At 45.3% G+C, this 22,878-nt stretch overlaps 1 long non-coding RNA gene across 1 annotated transcript; it reads right to left on the minus strand.

Moving 5' to 3' along the window:
- Positions 1 to 322: 322 nt before the first annotated feature.
- On the minus strand, positions 323 to 13,911 carry LOC109312167. Its single transcript, XR_002101705.1, has 3 exons — positions 13,901 to 13,911; positions 12,680 to 12,685; positions 323 to 433 (listed from the first exon to the last, which is right to left on the minus strand). It is a non-coding gene; the product is annotated as an uncharacterized LOC109312167 (long non-coding RNA).
- Between the last annotated feature and the right edge of the window lie 8,967 nt (positions 13,912 to 22,878).

A 22,878-nucleotide genomic window follows, 5' to 3' on the forward strand; every position in this document is an offset into this window, starting at 1 on the left:
CCTTCCAGATTCAAGTTAACTCACAGTCCCCCAGCATCCCAAGATGCTTTGCACCTCCCTCACAAACCCTGCCCCCCCTCACAGGGTGGGCAGGCTAGCCTTGGCTCAAGTGGTCTGCTACAGGCGAGCCGGGAGGTGTACTTTACCACCCCCCCCCCAATTCTGGCCTGGGCCACTGCAGGCATGTAGCTGCATTTCCAGAATCAAAAGTGAATGTCTGTTCACTTGTTCATCGGTTCAATCTGTGCAGCTCAGATTAACCTGCAAAGATTGAATTGATTCAGTCTCAGGCTTTTTGATTGTCTGTACTTAGCCCGGGTGTTGACTGCAGCCAAGGCTAGTGATTTTTGGCTGGGGTATGCCAGTGCTCCTCTTGGGACTGAAACCCAGGGATTCCTGATTAGAGGGTCTTACTCCTCTGCTCAGGGTCAGACTGATTGCCATATTTGGGATTAAGAAGGAACTGGCACTTTTGAGCTTCTTTCTGTGACCAGGATGACTAGAAACATCATTAGAAACTGAAGTTCTTCTACAATCACCTGACTTAAAGAAGAACATGGGACTTGACACCGTGTCTGCCAAAAAAACCTACAAAACATATAAATGTTACCACCAAGGTAACTGAAAATGGTGCTTAGCATACATGGGTGGATCTAAGATCTTGAAAAGGGGAGAGGCGCAGTGCAGATAGTGTGGTACACCATCACATATAACCCTACACATATTTTTCTCCAAATAAAGAGAAACTAGAAGCTTTACTAATATACTAGGGATTAAAGTAAAAACAAACTAATTTTATAGGAATGTCTACTAATTTGCTAGATTACATATAAAGTATAAAAAAACACAACAAACCAGGCAAAAAAAATCAAAATAAGTTATTGTAGTCCTGTAGTCATTATAGTTAAATGTGCATCTCTTATTCAGATTTGTAAAACAAAATCTACTCTTACCAAGCATCTTGACAGTGCATCCAACACTTCATTGTCAGTCGTTTCCACACCAGAATTAATATTACCACCCCTGAGATAAGGTTTTTAGCTAGAGCTAAAAACATTCTGCAGGGCTGTGAAACCAAAGAGAGATATTACCAGGACTGGCTATCAGATAGCAAATTTGCAGAAGGATAGCTTGATAATGGAACATCAAGTCCATTAGAAAAGAGAGAGGGTCATTAACACTTGGGAAATGAAGAGAAACTAGCAGGGATTAGGTAGCTTATAATGAGCCATGAAGTCAATTGACTCCCTCAGTGCTGCCTAGATAGAAATGTTGCTGTCCCACCCGGGCAGGTGATTTTAAAGGCTGGGTGGAGAAAGACTCCAAGGGAGGGTGCAACTGCATCATTGCCCTCCCCCCCCAGATCCAGGTCTGTCATCATATACCAATTTCCTGCTATCTGTGAATACAGCTGCTGTCTCAGTATGTTACAAAAACTAGGAAGTAGAAAATATAGGCTGGCCTTGCCAACAAATTGTGTATTGAGGACTGGAATCCCCTCTGGCCCTATAAAATGGAGTTCTGTTAAGTGTTACAGGATTTTAAAGCAATTATTTAGCGATCTATTGGTTTCATTGCCATTCAATTTTAGAAGACATTCCCAAAATGGAAAGAGCAGGTTATTTCCAAGTATCAAGTTTCTTGCGGGTGACCAGATCCTCATCTCACACTATGGCCATCAGACATGGATATTCTGCTGAGGCTGCCAACCATGACAAAGTTTTTAATAATTTGGGCAACTGAAATGAGATAGCTATGTATGGGCTCCCATAAAGTGTGATGGCAATCTGATACTAATTATCTTTAATTGTCCCCAGCTTGATTTGATTATGTATTTCAGGCTTAAAACTGAATGGTGATGGTTTACAGAACCTGTCTCAGGAGTTATCCTAAACTGCTTACCATTGTTACCCCAATACTGCCTGGATTGAACCTCAGCTCTCCAGCTTTCAAGCAAACAGCAGTGATAAGTCAGTGTTGGTGAACCCTCTCGAAAAGGACTCATAACAGCATGAATGCCACATGCCCCTGGAGGCTCTGGGGCACGGCGACCCCCCGCAGGCATCGGCGGTGGTGGGGGTGTGGTGGCAGTGAGCAGGGAGCTCCCATAGGTAGCCACAGCCATGGTGGGCTGAACGGGGAGCCCTTGCAGCTGGCCTCGGCAGTGTTAGCGGGGAGAGGGGGGATCGGAAGGGGGCCGGGGTGGCGAGCACTGATCAGAGGTTGGCGACCACCTGCAGATACCGCTGCCAACAGCGGCCAGCATGATTGGGGAATGCCCATAGACACCACCGGCGAGGATGGGGGGGTGGCAAGAGGCAACCACCCGCACGTGCCACTGGCAGTGTTGACAGCACTTTTTGCAGGGGGTGCACCGCCAAGCTCAAGGGGGTCCACGTGCACCCGCATGCACCCCCTGCACGCCACCAATGCATAACACTGCTAAGATAAAGGACACCAAAAGACAAAAGTCCACTGGAAAAAAGGAGACAGCTTTAGGGCTCAACTGCTTACATCTGAATCTCATGAAAGAGATGATGAAAAAAGATACTGGTCCAATAAAGCAGACTTAATAGCTTATTGGAATGAGAGGAAGTACTAAGGGACTGAAACAGAGCAAATATGACCCCAATCCATAGGAAGAGGACTAAGGTGAAGTCAGGGACTTACTGGTTTTTAGTGAAGTCTGATTTTGACGGTAGGTAAGATTTTGGAGACATTAGTAAAGGATGAGATCACAAAACATCTGGAAAAATATGAGCTGATATAAAGTGACTGGGATAGTTTCTGGAAAGGAAAATCTTGTCTGACAAATCTGGTGGAATTTTTTGAAGATATAAAGCTGAGAGCAGACAAGGGCTGACGTGCTAAGAGTAATCTTCTTGGATTTCACAAAGGTCTTTAAGGCTTTGCCAGACAGTAGACCAGTGCATAGTTATGTGTTTAACATTGTACATTGTGTACAATTTCACTGAATGAACATGAGTCTCGTGAAGTGATCAACAGCAGATTGAGGTGGTAATAAGTGACAGGTCAGGAAGGAGAGAGATGATGCATAGAGTCCCATCAGAGCTGGTGTGGGGAATAATGCTTTTCATCATGTGTGTATATGATTTGGACCAGGCTGTCTCTGGTATCCGTGTTCTTGGATTACAGCAATGTAGCAGAAGTAACGGACTCGAGCGAGGAAGAACCCGATTGGGCTCCATGTCGGTAACTAGCTAGGATTTAATGTGTAACTCGCATCATTTATCTTGTGGGCTACCTTGTCCCCTTCTTTTAGAAGTCTACAGATGTAAACATGCCTTCCTTGTTACTCTGCGCTGAGATGACTCTTCAAACTATGATCTCAAGACAGTTGCATTATTGTATTTTGCAGATCAAAGACTGCTGGACTCCGAGTAGTTCATTACTTGCTGTAACCATTTCCCTACATGGAAGCAAACCTCTCATAGACTGATCAGGTTGTAATAAGAGAGTGAACAGCAAAACCTAGACACTTTTGAATGTCTAATCATTAACTTTGTGATGATGGGATCCACTTAATTTCCTGAAACACGTTGATGTCATATCGTCCCTTTCATAAAGTTATCCTACTCCATCTTAAAGGTGCTGAGGGTTCTTGCCCCCACAACACCTACCAGGAGGCCGCCCAGTGCTGGGACAGAAACCTTTTGCTAAGTTACAGCCTAAATTTATTCATGGCTGATTTGTATAGATTTGTTCTTGGGCCAGCATTATACTTTAGCATAATTAGGCACACCCCCCTAACATGTTTATAGACAGCAGTCAGATGTCCTGTTATCCCTTGATTATGGGCTAAACAGGCCAAGCGACTTTATCCTCCTTTTTGCAGAAAGGGCTGTCTGTTCCCTTGATATGAATAGTCTTTCTCTGTACTCAAATTCATCTTTCTTGAGCATGGGTTATCAGAAGTGTACACAGTATTCTGGATGAGGTCTCGCCATAGACTTGTACAATGGCACTAACTGGCCTTAGAGAGATCCCAGTTTGGCTCACTTTCAGATCTGTGACTTGAAGACTCAATCTGGTTCTTTTAAGATTCAGTCTAGTTTTATTCTGGTTCATCTATGTTGATAGAAAAAAAAATCCAAATGTGTTTTCCCCATGCCTCCCTCTTCTTGGAGCTGGATTTGGAGTACTGATTGAGGATGACTACTTGAAATAGAAAAGTGATAGAGAAGTAGTTGGGTTTCAAAGATTTTTTTTAAATAGCTGAAAGTCCTCCAAGTTAAGGGAGGAGCCAGCGAGGGGCGAGTTTGGATTGGGGGAACCACCCACCGCTCCTGCTGCAACAAAGCAAGAAAACAAAGACTGCAGTAAAGAGTGTAGCAGTCATAAGGACAGAAAAGGGCAAGCAGGTGGGAGCCTGACCTTTGCTGCTGTAATGCAAATAATTCCCAAAGATTTTTTTGGATGATGTCTTCTCTGGCTAACCTCCTGGTGGGTATCATGTCCTCCTAGAGAGCCACCACCTCTTCTTCCTTGCAACTCGGCTTCCTAATGCTTTGTGTGTATCCCAGAGTCTCCAGCCTTTCCTCCTCCTTTTGATGTTTACTAAGAAATCACTGGACATTACTGATTCTTTCTGCTCTTCCTCACCCATACTCCAGCCTCAGAGTAGGTGCCATGACCAGGAGCATCCCATATGCAGCCTAGATTTTTGCATTCCTTTGACTGGCCCCACCAAAGGTTGTAATGAAACTTTAATCTTGAGCATCTGCCAGATATGAAGATTGTTGTTACCTGCAATATTTTCCATCCATGGATTGTAAATAAGGGGGGGGAAGATTAGAAACCACATGAGCAAAAAAAAAAAAAAAAAAAAAGGTTCCTCTTGTCCCCACCATAAGAAACCCTGTTTATATTCTTTTTTGACTTGAAAAATGGTTTGATTGGATTTCATTGAAATATTGCAACACAGAAAAAAAAAAACCGGTCCCCAGCTGAGAACCTTTATATCAAGTTTCAGCCTCATGCTATTGGATTTTTTCAGGAAAAGTTACAAAACCCTGCAAACAGGAGGGCTTATAATGAAAGTGCTGGCAGGGCCTTTGCTGTAGCATTTCCAGATGTGCTGTTGCAACGAGGGATGGGCAAATAGGTTTGCAAGAAATGAGAAGGGACCCAAAGTCTTTGTTGAAACCTTGAACTGAACCTGAAACTCTTTGGAGGGTGGGGGGGGGCATTGGAAATGTTTGGTTACCTTTCCTCTCCGCTTGGTTTGGGCCATATTCCACTGCTGGATGCAAGCATATAGCTGCCATGCAAGGCACAGAGCTTTTCTGCTTCTGGTAGCAGCTGAAAACAGGAAGGGTTGAGGCAGGCTAAAAATGGTGCTCCTTCATCCCAAAAACTGAATTGAGCAACCTCTTGTTCTGAACAACTCCAAATGTTGGAGCTTTATCATTTCTACCCAAAGAAAGAACCCTGCCTCCAAACTTCGGGAGCTTTATAGTCCCAATCTCCTCTTTCTATAATGACCCAAACCAATAACACTTCGGCACACTAGATCCAAATCTGAGCTGGTTCCAGCCCCTGCAGCTCAAGTCTATCCCTTACAGGAATTAAAAGTCCCAGAGATGTACATCCCGTGTAAACCAATGACAGCCCTGCCCCATACAGGTATCCAGAGCAAGACTGTGAGTCTTAGACATTTTTTTTCTACCTTGCTTCAGTGCTTTGTGGTATCTGATTAGGGGGAAAAGGCATTACTCTAGATGGTATTCTGGTCGTTGCAGAGAGTTCACATATGTTATGACAGATACTGAGATGTAGCGTAGATAAAGCTGTTGCACTACAATGCTTTTATGGAATGGATACTGTGCATTTCCATGGAGAAAAAGGCATGGGCAATTAAACTGATTTTCATGTAATAAGTTCTACTGGGAGCAAGAAAAAACAATCAACCTATCTTGGAAAACAATGACAGATCCTGCAAATGGCCAAATATCCCAAACTTCCAGCTTCAAATCGAAAAAATCTTGCCTCTCAGCTCTTTCTCGCAGCTGTTCTCATTTTTCTGCTGTGTACCCGAATTAAAACTTTGATTGGAACATCAAGTCTTTTTTTTTTTTAGGTTTCAAAAGGGACTTTCACTCTCTAATTAAGGGGCTGTGCCTCATCCTTTGCTCAGTGGAAAAAAAAAAAAAACAAAACCCCACGCGGTTTCCCTCTCTGAATTTTGCACAAGGGTGGAGAACAGCCAATTTATAACCCCAAATGCTCACTCCCTTCTCTCCAGCCTCTGTTCAGTGATACGTTATACTCAGTTCATGTCTCCGTTCAGTTTGAATTTCTTCTCCTTTTCCAGCATCTATTGGTCTTCTTTCACCCTTGTCGAATAGCTGTCAGGCTACAGGCAAATAAGTAAGAACTTGCATAAGACAGCACGGAGGAAGCTGTTTTTTGCCTCCAGAGGTGACATTTTCCCCCCTCACCACTGACACGTGATTCCCTGCTGGGGCATTGAGCTAAGTGAGCAGGGGGTTGTTGGAGGACCCATCGTTTTGACGAGACTTGCATCTGATGTCTGCATGCGTTTGGCGTTTGTGCTGGACTCTGGAAGGGATGGGGGGTGTCCGGATAATAGTGGACTGGGAAGGAAAAGGAAGTTCTTTTATGATAGCTGCTCCCAGCTTGGGTTAGAAACGACCTGTAATTTCACTCCGACCCCTTTTTACAGGCAACAGAAAATCTTTCTTCAAATTTGTATCACCCAAACCCTGCCCGCCCCTGGCTCCTTGGGAAACAGGCACCAAATCCCAAAGACAGTTGTATCTTCACCTGGATTACCACAATATTTTACCTTTGGGGATCACTTCCTTCTGACTGAAAATTTCTCTTTGAACAAGGTAAAACACTTCCTGCGACAAACTGTTCTGCAGTGTTGTATGTACCTTTATATTGCTGCTGTTTTCCCTGCAAGGTCAGCGATGGTTGATATTCATGGGCCTCGCCGACCCAGGGACCTGGAAATGGTACGAGGTGGCTTCGAAGGCTAGGGCTGTGTCCTTCCTTAGGAAACCAATATATACATCATTCCCAGCTGATTGCTGCTTTGTGGTCTGTGCAAAGATTTTTTGAAGTGTTGTTCCTGTTTTTATGATCTGTGTAATGCTGGAGAGAAGATTACATGATCTAAATGTTCTTTTCTGCCCTCAAAATCTATGAAGGCTTTGCAAAATTAAATGCATACATTTGGAAAGTGCTTTGGGAACCTTCAGGAAGCAAGATACTAGAGACCTGAAGAACACCTTATTATTATTGATTCATTATTTAGTGTCACAAGAGGATCCCCCAAAATTGGTGTCAACAGGAAAAAGGCATTTGTTTTTCCTGTATGAGAGACAAATGTCTTAATTTCATTTAATCAGCATAGATTGAATGAAGATGAGCAAAAAAGGGCTCTTTAAAAATGTTATTGTGAAACCACAAACAAGCTCTTACTCCTACCACCAAGCTGGAATAAAGTGTGAGTAGTAACAATTAATGGCTTGATTTCTCCAAGGTCTTAAGTAGTTCCCTAGTCTCACTGATTTGAATGGACATTAAAGATGCTTGCACCTTGGCGATTTGTGTCACGGTTATTCAATAAATGACACTCCAGACATCCATGGCTACCTAATATTCTTCTGCTCTTGAGCTTATTTGAACAAGTTACCCACATTTTGCAAATAACAGCTATATCCTATCAATCCTGTTTCTTGGGAGGCATGGCTTAAAATTCAGCTGCATAGACAACCAATCAAAAGAATTCACAATAACTTCTATTCTCAGCCTTTTCTATAAACCCCAATGCTTCCTATGAACCCAAGCCAAATACATTCTTTTAACATTCATCAGAGTTAAATAGCATTAACTCCATTTTACAGATGTGAATAGTAAGGACAGCAATTGCAAAGCAAGCTGGAGACAATACAGCTGCAGCTGAACTTCAGAGAAGCCTGGATCCTAGTGCTGTACTCAGGCCAAAAAATTAAATACATTCTTTTTCAGTGAGATTTTTTTCAGGAGAGTTCAGCTGAAGCCTAATTGTACTCCCACTGGAGTTCATGACGTGTTTACCACCAACAACACTGACTTCTTTGGAAAACTGCAGTCACGATTTTAAAGGCTGTTGTGTGTGCCATGGCACAGAATGGAATGAAACTGGGCTCACTGCCCTGGTGTTGAATGCCTGTTATCTGGACACCCCTCTGAAGATATAAAAATTCTTCTGTCATGTAAACTCCCCACTTTTTTGAGCAACAGCAATAAAGTCACTCACTCTCTCCTCTCCCCTCCTGAAAGTGACCATTGCTAGTGCTAATCCATGTCTGAATGTCATCCTTATAATTCTCCATAACAGTGAGATGAGCACATTTTAAAAAGCCTGAAGGTCAGATTTGAATTAGCCAGCCTTGTTAGGTCTGCAACACTGGGCTTAAAATCCTGTAGGATACCACTATCTTAAGAGGTTTTGTGTGGTTCCCTGCAGAAGGCAAGTGGGCACCTGACTGGAAAAGTGGTAAGAACAGCTTTACTCTGAGTATTTCTAGTTGCAAACCCTGAGGTGGTGGGTGCTGGGGCAGTTAATTTGCACATGCTGGGACTAGAAACAATGCTGGAGCAAAAGATTGTCGAAGGAGTCCAGATCCATTGCCCAGCTTCATGGGATCATATACCTTGCTCTGTTCATAGGTTAAAGCAGGGGCAGGCAAAATATGTCCCATGGGCTGAATCCAGCCTGCCAAGCAATTTCATCTGGCCTGCAGGCGGAAGCCTACCGATTCACTGTTTCCGGCCCGGCTCCGGGCTGTCCCTCTTGTGCTTGCATGGGGTGAGCCCTGCTCACTCCCGTGGGGGCAGCACAGGCTGCGCTTGCACCCTCTCCGGCAGGACAGCCCTGACCCCAGCCCTGCAGGTAGGGAAACAGGGATGGCAGATGGGGAAAGGGCAGTGAGGGGCAGCAGTGACTGGGGGCAGGTGAAGGGTGGCAGTAATGGTGTAGGGGCAGGCACTAGGCAGGAGTGCAGCGGCAGCTGGGCAGCAGCGTGGGGCCTGTGTCAGGCCCCAGGGTGGGATGGCAGGAGCATAGGGCCAGGGCCAGCAGGAGCGCGGGGTCTCCCTGTCTCCATTGCACAGGGCTCCTCAGGCTTGCGTGCAGTACCTGGGTTCTCTGCCTGAGCTGTGTGCCTCTGCGGGGAGCCTCGTGAGATAGCCCTGGCTGCCTGACCTCGCTCACCGCCATGTGCAGATCATGGGGAGCAGTGGGGAGCTCCACATTATGGAGCTAGGCTGGCTCCACCCCTCTCCTTGCCTCCCCAGCTGAGTGTCCCCCATGACCTGCATGGCCGGTTTCGTTGTGTAGCTCTCTCCCTGGAAGTGTGAGGCCTGGGTTTGTGAGCCCTGTGTGATGGAGCCAGCGGCTCAGCCATGCTCAGTCCTGGGGCTCACTGGGACCACGAGCTACTGGGGGGCTTCACTGCTGCTGCTGGCAGGGACTGTGCATAATGGGTGGGCCTGTTTGTAGGGAGGGGTCCCAAGTGGAAGTGCACACCCCACCATACACATACACCCACACCCCCTCATGTGCATCTCACACCCACAGCCCTGTCACATACCTGCCCAGCTACCATCTCCCTCCACATACCCTGCAACTCCCACCATACACCCACTGTCCCCCACAAACCCCATACCCACCCACACCCTCATGCATCCATACACACCCACTTGCTCTCCCACCCCATATACACACACATCCAAACCCATAACTCCCACAACCCTCATACGCACCTGCCCATACCCCGCCAAACTCCACACCCCCACACATACACACATACCTACAGCCTCCCCCATACCCCACATACACTCATAACCCCCCACAAACCTTATACCCACCCACCTGTACCCCCCCACCCCTCCACACAACCCCCACAATATACAAGAATAAGACTTTATTTTGAGCTATTATCCAATCACCTTTATGTCCGTGATGCAAACACACACAAATCAGGACAAAAATATTTTTTGAAATAAAATTAAAACATGTTAATGCAGCTGTTTGGTTTATAGTATACAATTTGTTTTTTCCAGTTCCAAGATGGCAAACCCCCTTGCCAAAAGAAGTACGTTTGCAGGGAAGGGAATGGCTTTCCGGTGGCAAAGTTCAGGAATTAGGGGTGGGACTTCCAGTCTCAAGATGGCAACTATGGGGCAGGGCAGCTATCAAGGGGTGGGGCTATCCTTGTGGCCCTCAACAGCTCACCAAAACTCATTACGTGGCCCTCCAGCCGAAGTAATTGCCCACCCCTGGGTTAAAGCAACTTCTGCATCTGAACAGCCTCTTCACTTTGGGGAAGTTTGGTTATAAACCCCCCAAATGAGGACTAGGGGGTGTGCCTCTTTCCCCTCAGAACACTACTAAACCCCCAACCCTTATTTTTCTTATTTATTCTTTTGTATTATCATGCTACTTGTCCTAGTCATGGTCCAGGTACTCATGGTGCTAGGTTCAAACACAGAGCAAAAACCAAAATCCCCTACTCCAAAGGACTTGCAGTCTGCAGCAGATGGGTGCAGAGAAACCGGAAGGAATTAAGGAAACAATGAGAAAATGTTGTTCAGGTTATAGCTCTTCGCTTTAGCACATCAGCTATTTAGCCCATGTCAAGTTTTTGGAGACATCATTGCAAAGGAGAGTTTTAAGGAGTGGTTTATTGAGAGAAGGCTAACTCTAAAAATACATTCAAGCTTAGGGGTGGGTCTTTATTTAATGCAAGTCGATTCCTCTTCCTTTTCCTAAAAGCCTGGTAAATAACTCAACACCAAGGGATGGGGTTTAAGGCCAGCAGCGAGCCTCTCTGATCTTCTAGTTCGACCTCTTGCATCAAACAAGCCACAGAACATTTCCCAGCGATTCCCGCCTGGAGCCCAGTTGCTTGTGGTTCAGTTTTGCTTGCTTCTTGGGAAAGGGAGATTTCACTTAGTGCAGGATGGAGTTCATCAAACATGGTTCAGTGCAGAAACTAACCAAGGAGAAACCATGGCTCTTTCCCCTGCTTTCAGTAGTCTTGCCCGAAGCTGAGATGACTTGATATATTTTGCAGGTTGTAATGGCTTCCAAGGTATACGAACATTAGTAGCAGGAACTAGGCACTGAGCACTGAAGGTCTCCAGTGTAAGCTTATATTAAAAACTGTGCTGTTTGTAATGTTAATCTTTCTTTTTTTTTTTTTAGGTGAAGAATTTAATACTTGTGAATGGAGTGACAGCACAGAAGGCTTAGGAATACGAAGACTGGACTTTTCAGTGGAAATCTCTCTTTATATATAGTTCGAAGGCTTGCCTATTTTTGATTAAGTAATTTCTCATATTTCCTGCCAGGCTATTCAGAGTAGCTGTAATCTTGTCCATTAACTTGGCAACTGCTTGGCCGAAGGGGAAACATGACAAAGGCAGAATTTCAAATGGTTTCAAGGTGCTTGTGACTTTTATGAACTGCTCTGGCACCTTTTGGCAATTAAAAGACGTGTTTATTTCTTGCAGTACTTAGGTGATTAAAGCAGTTCCTCTCGGGGTGTTTAAGAGGCATGTGGACACTTGGGATCTAGAACCGGTTATGCTGCAGTTTTCATCTGTCTTTATATTTCTGTGGTGCAAACCTGAAAGTTGTGTGTGTGCGAATGCATACGTACTGTGCCTGCATACGGCAAAGTTGGTAGTACGGCGTGTTACTAAAGTAGCCTGACACTTCCCATTGTATGGATCTATTTTCGGTGGCTGCTACCTGTCAAACTTAAACTGATCGGACTGCAATTTTCTATGCCAAGTGTCTACCCAAGACGAATTTTTTTTTTTTTTTTTTTAAACATTTCATCCAAAATGGTACTGAGAACGAAACCGGGGGCGGGGCGGGAGCTACATTGTTTTGCCTGTATGAAATTCTGGCAACCTCTTTTTTGAACTGCTCTAGCTCCACCATGCTGTGCCGCAGGGACTTAAACAAAGGTTGGAGCTCCGTCAGGCATAATCCTTTTGCCGCGCACGTGAAAAATCTGTGCAGACTTGGCCAAACTATCATCCTTTGAAAAAAAATCAAAGTTCACAAGCACTGAGTCTTCTGAGGTATTAGGAGCCACCCAAAGTTTCCTGTAACATAGAGCATGCTCCAGCCTGGGCCTGGGTGGAATTTACCCCGAACTAACAACTCTGCCCTGCTGCAAGATCGACTTGTATTTAGGTCTGGCATCTGAACTCAGAACGGAGAAAGAGTCTTTCCTATGCCCTCACTGCTCTCCATACTAAGTCTTGGGAGCCTGGGGATGGAGGCCACCTCACTTAGATGGAGAACAGACAAAATCTGGGCTTGAAGGGCTCTTGTACACATGACACCATTAACATGTACACATGATGAAAATGTCACTTTGTGTGGCTTAATGGCATCACAGTGTACACGTGCAAGACTTCTGGGTGTTTAAAATGACTTTGCATAGTTACAAACTAAACTACATCCGAATGTAGTTTAGTTTGCAGAGTTGCACTTTGCAACAATGCAGCTGTCAGCTCACCCCCCGGCCATGGGAGGGGTGGGCAGGCTCTGCAGAAAAAAAGGATCAGGCCTCTCACTGCTTCTGCCTTCAGCAGGTGCCTGATGGAAGCAGAAGCAGTGACGGACCCAATCCTTTTTTTCCCCAGCAGAGCCTGCACGTGGCCAGGGGGTGAATTTCCAGCAGGCTGAATGGCCTCTGAGCTGCGGGGGTCCTGGTCCTTCCCCCCCGGAGTGGTGGAGCCCCCTGGGGCCACCTGGGCAGGCCACTAGCGGGCTAGGTGCTGCCCCAGCTTGGAGGCAGCACCTGGATCAATCCAGTGTTCCCTGAGCCCGTCTGCTGGAAGCCAGCCAGGTGCGGTTCCCCGGGCGGGATCGGAGAAAAGCTGGATCGGGCTGGGTGCTGCCTCCAAGCTGGGGCAGCACGCAGCCCAGTAGCAGCCCACCTGGATGGCCCTGGGGGTGCTGCTGCTGTGGAGGCAAGGACTGGGACCCCTGCTGCTCGGTCCGCTGGCAGCTCATCCCCCGGCCGTGGGCAGGCTCCAGCTCTGACAAAAAAAAAACACAAAAAAGGATCGGGCCCCTCGCTGTAACATGACAGAAAATGGAAACATTTTAGGTTTTATTCTGTCCCACCGTTGCAGTTTACGGGCATAGGATAAAACCTTGGGGCTTAAACCCCCGTCATGTGTACAAGCGCCTAAATTGAGTCAATTTGGACTAGGAACCTAGACAGAAGGAAAGACCGAGTGAGAGTTAACTGGAAGTTGAGGACAAGGATATAGCTGATGGTGAGGGGCAACCGGCACTCGCTGGAAAGGAATATTCAGTGTTTGGTGGGAACCGGGAATGGCCGAGCAAGAAGCTTGTGGAAGGAAACACAAGGAGGGACCAAGATAGTGAATCCTGAGGAGCAGACTATGTTCGACTGGGCAGGGAGACTGGGACTGGGGTAAAAAGCCTGTGAAACAGAGGCTGGTACTAGGACTGGGAGTCGGGCAGAGGTAGGACAAGGACACATTAGGGGAATAAATGCGTGAATCTGCGTACGTGCGAGTGCGTTCCTCTCCAAAGCCTGCCGTGGAAGGCAGCATTCGTATCCAGCAGTTTCTTGTCAGAAAAGAACAGCAAAACCCTGTGTCTTCCTCCCTTCTCGTGGTAGTTACGTGGAGGAAGATAGCCTGTTATCCTGCAGGGCTACACGCCTCAAACTTCCCGGAGGGCCATGTGCAAGGTACGCTTCCCGATGCGTGGCTGCCCTCAGCTCATTTGGAGGTGGAGAAACTGGGCCCCATATTCCAGTTCAGGCCCATATTGATGAAGTGCTGTGCAAGGGCAGGGACACTGGACTTCCCATTTGGCTTTTCAAATCTTTTTTGTTCTAATGAAATGCTTTTAACGATTAATATCTAGCAGGCCGTTGAAATGTGCCTTGCAGGCTGCATGTGGCCTGTGAGCTGTATGTTGTGCATCCCTGATCTAAAACGTCCCAAGCTTGCTCCTGACTCAGGTGACTCGCTGGATGCCTCACGATAGAAATTCTGGTCTTTCGACTTCAAAGAAAATTTTAAAGGTTTCAAAGTCACGCCCTCAAAGAATGGGACCTGGCAGAATGAAGGTTGCCTGTGTAATCTTATATGGGCTTCCTTGTATGTCTGGATTATGATAGACTCATGAATGATTTTACACATTATTTTTTCTACACAGCTCCTCCTACCTTTTTTGTGTAGCGAATGCCTGGTGCTCACTTTGCTCTTCTCCTCCTTGTTCATTATATTGCCCAAAGACTTATTTACTGACCGTTATCCAAATCCTGTTCCGAAGACAGTATTATTCATTTTCTGGTGGGCTTTTTGGTGGTGGTCATCACTACCAACCGAGTACTTTGCAAATGTGAAGTGATTTATTGTCACAATGCCTTTGCCAGTGAAGCTAAACATCTAGAAATAACTGATTGTGTTTCGAATAATGCAGTCACAAGCCTGGGTCTAGTTTGAATTGCATGGTTTACGGTGATGCTGTAGGGCATAGTATATAATTAGTCATTTTCCTATGTGGTTGCAAGAGCAATGTTAGTATCCAACTTGTTAATCCCTTTATCTGGCTTTGCAGGCCCATCACAGTTGGCACTTACTGGGAACAGCTGTTTCATGGCACCAGCATTTGAAACACAAAGAACAGGTAACCAGGGAAAAATCATTCCTGCTGTAAAGGAAGTGCTGAGCTACAACGTTCGCAAATGCGCTTCAATAAACAATTAAAGGACATTACCTTGGTTTAAAGGAGCAGTCTTGATGGAAGCCTAATACCTGTCTCTACATAGACCTCATGAGATTGAATGTATCTTTAAATGTTAAATCTGTTACATGGTAAGTTGAATTGGTTTATAAGTTAAGGTTTTTTTTAAATCGTAACTCTAGCTATTAGGGTTAATTAACAGGAACTGCTAGAATATATCCTGATGAAGGAAACTGGTTCATCAAACCACTCTCTACAAGAATGTGGCTACTGTGTTCATTTGGCAATTTTTTTAAAGCGTAGCATTTGATTGGTCCACGCAGTCTGTTCCAATATTTTGATTCTTCAGTTTGAAATGATTTACCATTTTGAAATGTAGATAACATGAAAAATACAACTGAAAAATCTCAAAAGCAAACTGAAATATTTCACTTGGCCCCAAGCAACTTGTTTTCTGTCAAAAAATGTCCTGTGGGAGATTTCAAAATCAGACTTTGCTGTGAAATGGGTGTTCTTATTCCTGCGCAGCTTTGCACAGACATTGCAGTTGTAGCCAAAGGACTTATACCACCGGCCTTGTGGGTGAAATTATTTTCCCACTTGTCAGTGGGGATAACAATCTTTTTTTCCTTTTTTTTTGAGGCACTTTGAGATGTCCTGATTAAAAGCACTCTGTGGGAATTAGGTATTATTCAATCTCTGCAGTCCTTTATAAATAGAAAACATGCTTACACATAATGGTCAAGTATCTTCCATTAGCAGGGTAGACGGCATCCAATTTAGCAGGTCTGTGTTTGCAAAGCCCCTAGTATAATGGTTTTGTTGCCCCTAGTGCTGCTCACTTAGACAGTAAAGAGTTATTTTAGAAGTGGAGAGCCATATGGATCAGTCCCCATTGGCTATATCCAAACACTGGCCTTCATTTTGCCACGGTACCACGTGTGGGCACAAAGTTACACAAGGAAGTTGATCTGTGCAGTATTACAGCTGTTACTTGATAACAATCCCAAGTTTGGGGGACACATAAAACAGCCTTTCTGATGCCCATTTTATAGAGCACAATGCAGAGGCATAAAGCAAAGAGGTTAAACTGAGATTCCCTGATAAAAGAGTTTAATTACAGAAACCATCCTTTCCAATAAGAGTTAATAAATGAATTACTGCTCTCATGCTTAACGTGCTTAGGCATTACAGATGGCTATGAACTCATCACAGTAAGCACAGTAAGGAAGGGTCCCTACTCTAAAGAAACAAGACAAAGTGGAAGAAAATGGGTATTGCTATCCCTATTCTACAGATGACAAAGGGAGCACTTGACTCACCCAAAGTTACATTGGATACAGGATCATTGGACAGTAAGGTTGGAGGGGAACTCATGAAGTCATACAATCCAGCACCCCGTTCAAGGCAGGGTTATCCTTGACTAAACCATCCCAGCCAAGTGTCCGTGTAACCTGCTCTTGACAATTTCCAGGGCTGGAGGTTTCACAGCGTCTCCAGGTAGCTTGTTCCAAGGCTTGACCATCCTTAGTCAGAAAGTCTTTCCTAATCTCCAACCTAAATTCCCTTTGTTGTAGTTTGAGGTCATTGCTTCTGATGCTGTCCCCTGCGGCCACAGAAAATAATTTATCTTCATCATCTCTATAACTACCTTCCAAGTATTTAAAGACTGTCATCAAATCCCCCTTCAGTCTACTCGACTAAATAACTGACCTTTCTACCCTAGTTCTTTCATTCGTTCTTCATAAGTCATGCGTTTCAAGCTTCTAATAATTTTTGTTGCTCTCCACTGGGCTTTTTCCAGTCTCTCCACATCTTTCTTGAAGCGTGGGGCCCAAAACTGGATGCACTGCTCTGGGTGAGCCCTTGCCAGTGCTGAATAGAAGGGAAGAACCACTTCCCTTGATTTGCAAGTGCACCTTTTGTTAATACAACCCAGTGGGCTATTGGCTTTTTTTGCACCAAGAATAAACTGTTGACCCATACTCAGTTTATGGTTCACTGTAACCTCCAGGTCCTTCTTTGCATTACTGCAGCCTTGCAGTCATTCTTCAGTCTGTATTTGTGCATGTAATTATCTATTCCACGTACAGCATTTTTGCACTTGTCCTTGTTAAATTTCACCGGGTTGATTGTGGACCATTTCTTCTTCCTAACCCTACCCTCCAGAGTGTCTGCAACTCCACCCAACTTGGTGTTGTTTGCAAACTTACTAAGCATGCACTCAATCTCATCACCTAAATCCTCAGTGAAGATGTTAAACAATGCCTGACCCAGGATAGACTACTGGGGAACCCCACTTAATGTCTCCTCCCAATTAAACGTTGAGTCATTGATGGCTACTCATTAAGTATGATGATCTAACTAGTTGTGTATCATTTTCTAGTCTCTATTTCCTTAGTTTGTTGCTGGGAATGTCATGGGAGACACTGTTAGGAGCCTTCCTAAAGTCAAGCTATATCACATCCACTGCTCTCCTCCCGTTCACAGAGCCTGTTACCTTGTCATAGAGGGAAATCAGGTGGTTCCGGCATGACTTGTTCTCGGTGAATCCGTGCTGGTTTTTCCTGATCACCTTTAGGTGCTTCACAGTGGATCCCTTGAGGATGTGTTGCATGATCTTTCAAATTATCAAAGTAAAAAACTGACTGGTCTATAGTTCCCTGAACCTTCCTTCTTCCTTTTCCTGAAGATAAGCACTATATTTCTTCCTTTCCAGTCATTTGGGACCTCATCTAACCTCCATGAATTCTCAAGGAGGATAGTCAATGCCTCTAAAATTATCTCAACCAATTTCTTCAGTACCCTAGGGTGAATTCCATCCAGCCCTGCCAATTTGAAAGCATCTGCGTCTCAAAGTAAGCCCTAACCTAAAAGGATTAAAACCCTAAAAGGGTTAAACATTTACATCCAGTTTGGAGTGCTCTCATACTAGAGTTTACAACGGAAACGTTTTCTGCCACTGTCTATTAAACACTCTTTCGGCTGCCTTTATGCTAGATGCTTTAACTCCTGTCCTATCTTTGTTGGGAACTGCATTTGCCATCTGGTAGCTGCCCCTATTTCTGAAGACTCATGCAACAAGGCATTAAATACTTCCTCCTTCTCTACATCATCCAGACCTAGATTACCTCCTGCATTCTGCAAGGGACCTGTGGGTTTTTTTGGTGATTCTTTTACTTTTGACATACTTGTAGCATCCCTTTTTATTGCCTTTTATGCCCCTTTTTCATTTGCCTCCCAAATTGTGCCTTGGCCTCCCTAATTTTCTCCCTGTATGCCCATGCAACATTCTTATATATGTACACATGAACCAGGGATTTAGCTCTCAGCTTCTTCCAGTTAGGCTGGTAGCGTGCTTTTATTATATCGTACTATCTTTCTCTCCTCCCCCTCACTCCCACCCCACACCTTACGTCTGATCGCAAGCTCTTTGAGGCAAATTGTTTTTTGAATCTGTGTTTATAATGGGTTCCATGTCCATGACTAGAGCTCCTAGGAGCTGTAATAGTACAAGTCATAATATAATCAGGCACAAGCCTGGCATGCAGAGTTATTAGCTACATGATCATCTTTTCCAGCTTCAGCTTGTTGTAGTGTCTATAGGGCTTTCCTTGTACCAATCAAAACTGATTCATTGTGGCTCATTTTCCCTTGTTGCCTTGTACAAATAGTGACTGTCCTGCAGTCTCTTGGCCAAATCTCCTGCATGATGAGTTCCAAGAAGGGCTGAGGCACATCCACCAAATTATCCGTGCATAAACAATACTTTCACCACATTGTCATGCTGGCTGGAAAACCGTCAGGAGGTAGCAGAGATGATTTTTCTCTGACACCGCATTCAATTGCTTTAGCTCTTGACCCTGCCTATAGGAATAATCATTGTTATCAACACGATCCCTTTTCTGACTGTCAGCAGAGAGACTGATTTGGCTAAAATGCAAAAAGGAGAAAAAAAAAGTAATTGCTCCAGCTCTTAACAGGGTCTCTGTCATCTGCTTGCTGGATCCAGTCCAAATGACCTTGTCTCATTTGGAAGTTACTGTTTACTCCTGTTGCTTTGGACTGGGCTACCTGCTAAAATAAATGTGCTCCCTATTCATATGGGTTGGGACGGCTGTCATCTAAGCTTATGAATGTGAGAGTTGTTTGGCTTTTTTTTCCCTCTTTCATGGGTGATCTGGGTTAGAAAGTGCATTTATATTTGGGCCAAAAGTGAGATGCTGCTAAAAGGCAACTGAACAGACATTGTGAATTTTTATTTCTTTATTTTTAGAGGGAAGGCAGTTGTATTTATGTTCGGTTGTTAAAAAAAAAAAAAAAAGGAGAGAGAGATTGGGTTCCGGCATAGGAATTATATACTAACTGCAAAAAATGTATACAATGAGGTCTTATAACACAAACTTATTCCACCAGAATCAATTTTTCAACAAACATGTGGACTGAAATGTGGAGCATGCTGTGCTGAAGAGATCGAGGCTTGATTGTGGTTTCATATCTGGCATTCCTGAGTGAGCAGAGAACTGCGGTCCTTATTCATAATATTTGGAAATTGGGGGGGGGGCATGGGTAGAGAGGGGCAGAAGGGACACTGCCATGAAGATTGGAACTTGGGTTTGCAAGAGAAATGGCACACATGCAGAGTAGCAAACGCCCATCTTCCCCACTTTTTAAACTCTTTTGTACACTGTGGGCTTCCCTCTAAGTCAGACCTGTGGCAAGTGCCAATACAGAATAAAGAAATTTGTCTAAGTTGCATCTAATCCGGCAATATACTTAACAGTTCCTAACAAACATCCCATACTAAAAAAGGGCAGCCTCTTTCATTTCAATGAGCTCTTGTGCTATACTTAGAGAAATTAGGAAGAGGATTTAGAGACCCTCTACAGGGAAGGCTTGCTGATCTTATACTGATCTTACTTCCACCAATCTTACTGGGTGTCTTTTGTATGTAACAGCTGCTGGAATGGATCCCCAGCAAGATAACCCTGCCTCATCGACTGCTAAGCCTTCCTTTTATAATTAACTGTACCATATTCCTGATCATCCCAACCTCATTATCCCGTACACTATGTTTTGGCTGCATCGCAGCTGCCTGGAGTGGGCAGGTTTGTGCCATGAGCTTCACATCATTCTTTAAATGGTTAATCCACAAATAAACTTGGAAGTTGGGTCTCTATGATTTTTCAGGCTGCTCCATGAACAGAAATGGTCCCTGCTTGGCTGGACTTGGACCATGACCTTCTATACCTATTTAGTTTTCCCTAACAGTTCTCCCTGAAGGTGACACTTCCTAAATGGGTTGTGGGCTCCTGATTGATTGGAGCTCCCTCTAAGCCCCTGGAGGATTGTCTTGTTGGTAGCCTGGCCTAAATAAGTTTTTTTCTCTTGTTCTCCAGGGGAGAAATCAGAGGGCCAATGACCCCAAAAGCAGAGCAGAATAGGTCTAATGTGTACCATCTTATCCATCCCTTTGCAGAAGAGATCCAGGGTCCTAAGCATGCCCCTCTGCTATTACTGCAGCATCCCACCGAGAGGACTCTGCATGCTGATTAGATGATTCTGACTGCCCCCCGCATGTGAAATGTGTGTGGGATTGTAAATCAAATAGCATTGTGTGGTGTGAAAATAAGTGCTTTTCATCACTGTATCCATTTAAAGAGTGCATTGTTCATTATTAGGTACAAAGGAGCCCCTAAAAGCTAATAATGAATCATGTCTCTCACATCCAGTCTTGGTCACCAAAGAAGAAAACCTTTTATGCCGTCAAGTAGGATGCATCAAGTGAACCTTTTTCCTCTGGGGCTTCAGCTCAGTTTTTTGGGTGGGCTGGATCTTAAAGACGGCTGTACCTGAATAGGTTAGCTATTACCATATTGCCTGTCCCACATGGGTTGTTCCTGGTTATGGGAGCCAATACTGCATGTCTTAAACTGAGCCTTCAGACAGGCCTTGAAGTGATTGTGAGATCTGCCATGCTTTAGTTTGGCAGAAGCCAGCGTGCTATGAAGAAACTTCCTTGATAAACTGTTGCCTGATGTCTTCAGCATGCAACCAGGACATCTTGACTCTGCTTTGATGCTTGTGTCCTGAATGCCAGTCTTCTCTGCCCATTGGGGAATTCCTACGTGCTCTTGCCAGATGAGTTTCCGAACGTTTTGGAAACTGCCTACATAGAAAGGGTCCAACTTTTGGACATGACAGACACCCTGAGGTAAGTGGGGAAGCGGGAGACCTGGAGGAAAAGCAAGCAGAAGGGGCAACAGGGGAGATGCTCTCACCCTTTCAGAAAAATCAGGGCAATCAGCTAATTACCTTGGGTGTCTGTACACAAATGCGTGGAGCCTGGGATACAAGCAGGAAGAACTGGAAGTCCTCGCAGAGTCACGGCACTGTGACGTGATTGGAATAACAGAGACGTGGTGGGAGCTCGCACAGCTGGAGCACTGTCACAGATGGGTACAAACAGCTGAGGAAGGACAGATAGGAGAGAAGAAGAGTCGTCATCACAGTTTACGTAGAAGAGCCGTACGACTGCTCAGAGCTCCAGTATGAAACTGGCCTGCTGGAAGTCTCTGGGTTAGGATCAGCGGGGAGAGCAGCAAGGGTGATGTCATGGTGGGGTCTGCTATAGACCACCTGACCGGGAGGAAGGGGTGGGTGAGGCTTTCTTCAAACAGCTAGCAGAAGTTTCCTGATCACAGGCCCTGGTTCTCATGAGGGCCTTCAATCCCCCTGACATGTGCCGGGAGAACAATACAGCCGTGCACAGGCAATCCAGGAGGTTTTTGCAGAGTGCTGGGGACAACTTTCTAGTGCAAGTGCTGGAGCGGCCAAGGAGGGGCCGTACTCTTCCTGACCTGCTGCTCACAAACAGAGAAGAATTGGTGGGGGATGCAGAAGTGGATGGCAACTTGGGCAGAAGTGACCATGAGATGCTTGAGTTCAGGATCCGGAGGAAAGGAAGGATGGAGAACAGAAGAGTGTGGACTCAGAAAAGCAAACTTTGACTTGCTCAGAGAACTCATGGGTAGGATCCCCTGGGAAGCCAAACTGAGGGGGAGAGGAGTCCACGAGATCTGGCTGTACTTGAAAGAAACTTGAGAGTGCAGGAACAAGCCATCCTGATGCGCAGGAAGACTTGCAAGTGTGGCAGAAGATCAACTTGGCTTAGCAGGGAACTCGTCAGTAAACTATGGAACAAAATGGAAGCTTATAGGAAGTGAAAACTTGGACAAATAACTAGGGAAGAATATATGAGCATTGCTCGGGCATGCAGGGGTGAAGTGAGGAAGGCCAAAGTGCAATTGGAGTAGCAGCTAGCAAGGGATGTGAAGGGTAACATGGAGGGTTTCTACAAATAGGTCAGTAGCAAGAAGAGGATCAGGGCAAGTGTGGGTCCCTTACTGAATGGGGGAGGCAACCTTGTGACAGAGGATGCAGAAAAGGCTGAAGTGCTCAGTGCTTTTTTTGCCTCAGTCTTCACAGGCAAGGTCAGCTCCCACACTACTGCACCTGGCAGGACACCTTGGGGCGGAGGTGAGCAGCCCTCAGTGGTGAAAGAGCAGGTTAGGGATTATTTAGAAAAGCTGGTGGCAGACGACAGGACAAGGAGCAATGGTCTCAAGTTGCAGCAAGGGAAGTTTAGGTTGGATATTAGGAATAATTTTCTCACTAGGGGGGTAGTAAACTCTGGAGCAGGTTACCCAGAGTGGTGGTGCAAGCTTGATCCTTGGAGGTTTTCAAAACCGGGCTAGACAAAGATTTGGCCAGGATGATCTAGTTGGGGTGTGGTCCTGCTTTGCACAGGGGGTTGGACCAGATGGTCTCCTGAGGTCCCTTTCAACCTTATGTTTCTGTGATTTCTATGATTTCTGTGTGTCCTGTGTCTCACAAGCATTACGCAGGGAAGTGAGGACAGCTGCCACTTGTTACCAGATTTGCCCGCTACTTCGAGGTGTGCTCATTTATTAGGGCTAGGGTCTTGGTAATTGTATCAATGTGCTGCTTGTGTTACTTGTGTTTCTATACGGAGCTGTATCTCTCCCCCTGCAAGCCCTCACCCCCAGTGGAGCTATCTTGCGGGACTC

This window comes from Crocodylus porosus, unplaced genomic scaffold (assembly GCF_001723895.1).
Source record: "Crocodylus porosus isolate Cpor-Errol unplaced genomic scaffold, CroPor_comp1, whole genome shotgun sequence".
NCBI lineage: Eukaryota > Metazoa > Chordata > Crocodylia > Crocodylidae > Crocodylus > Crocodylus porosus.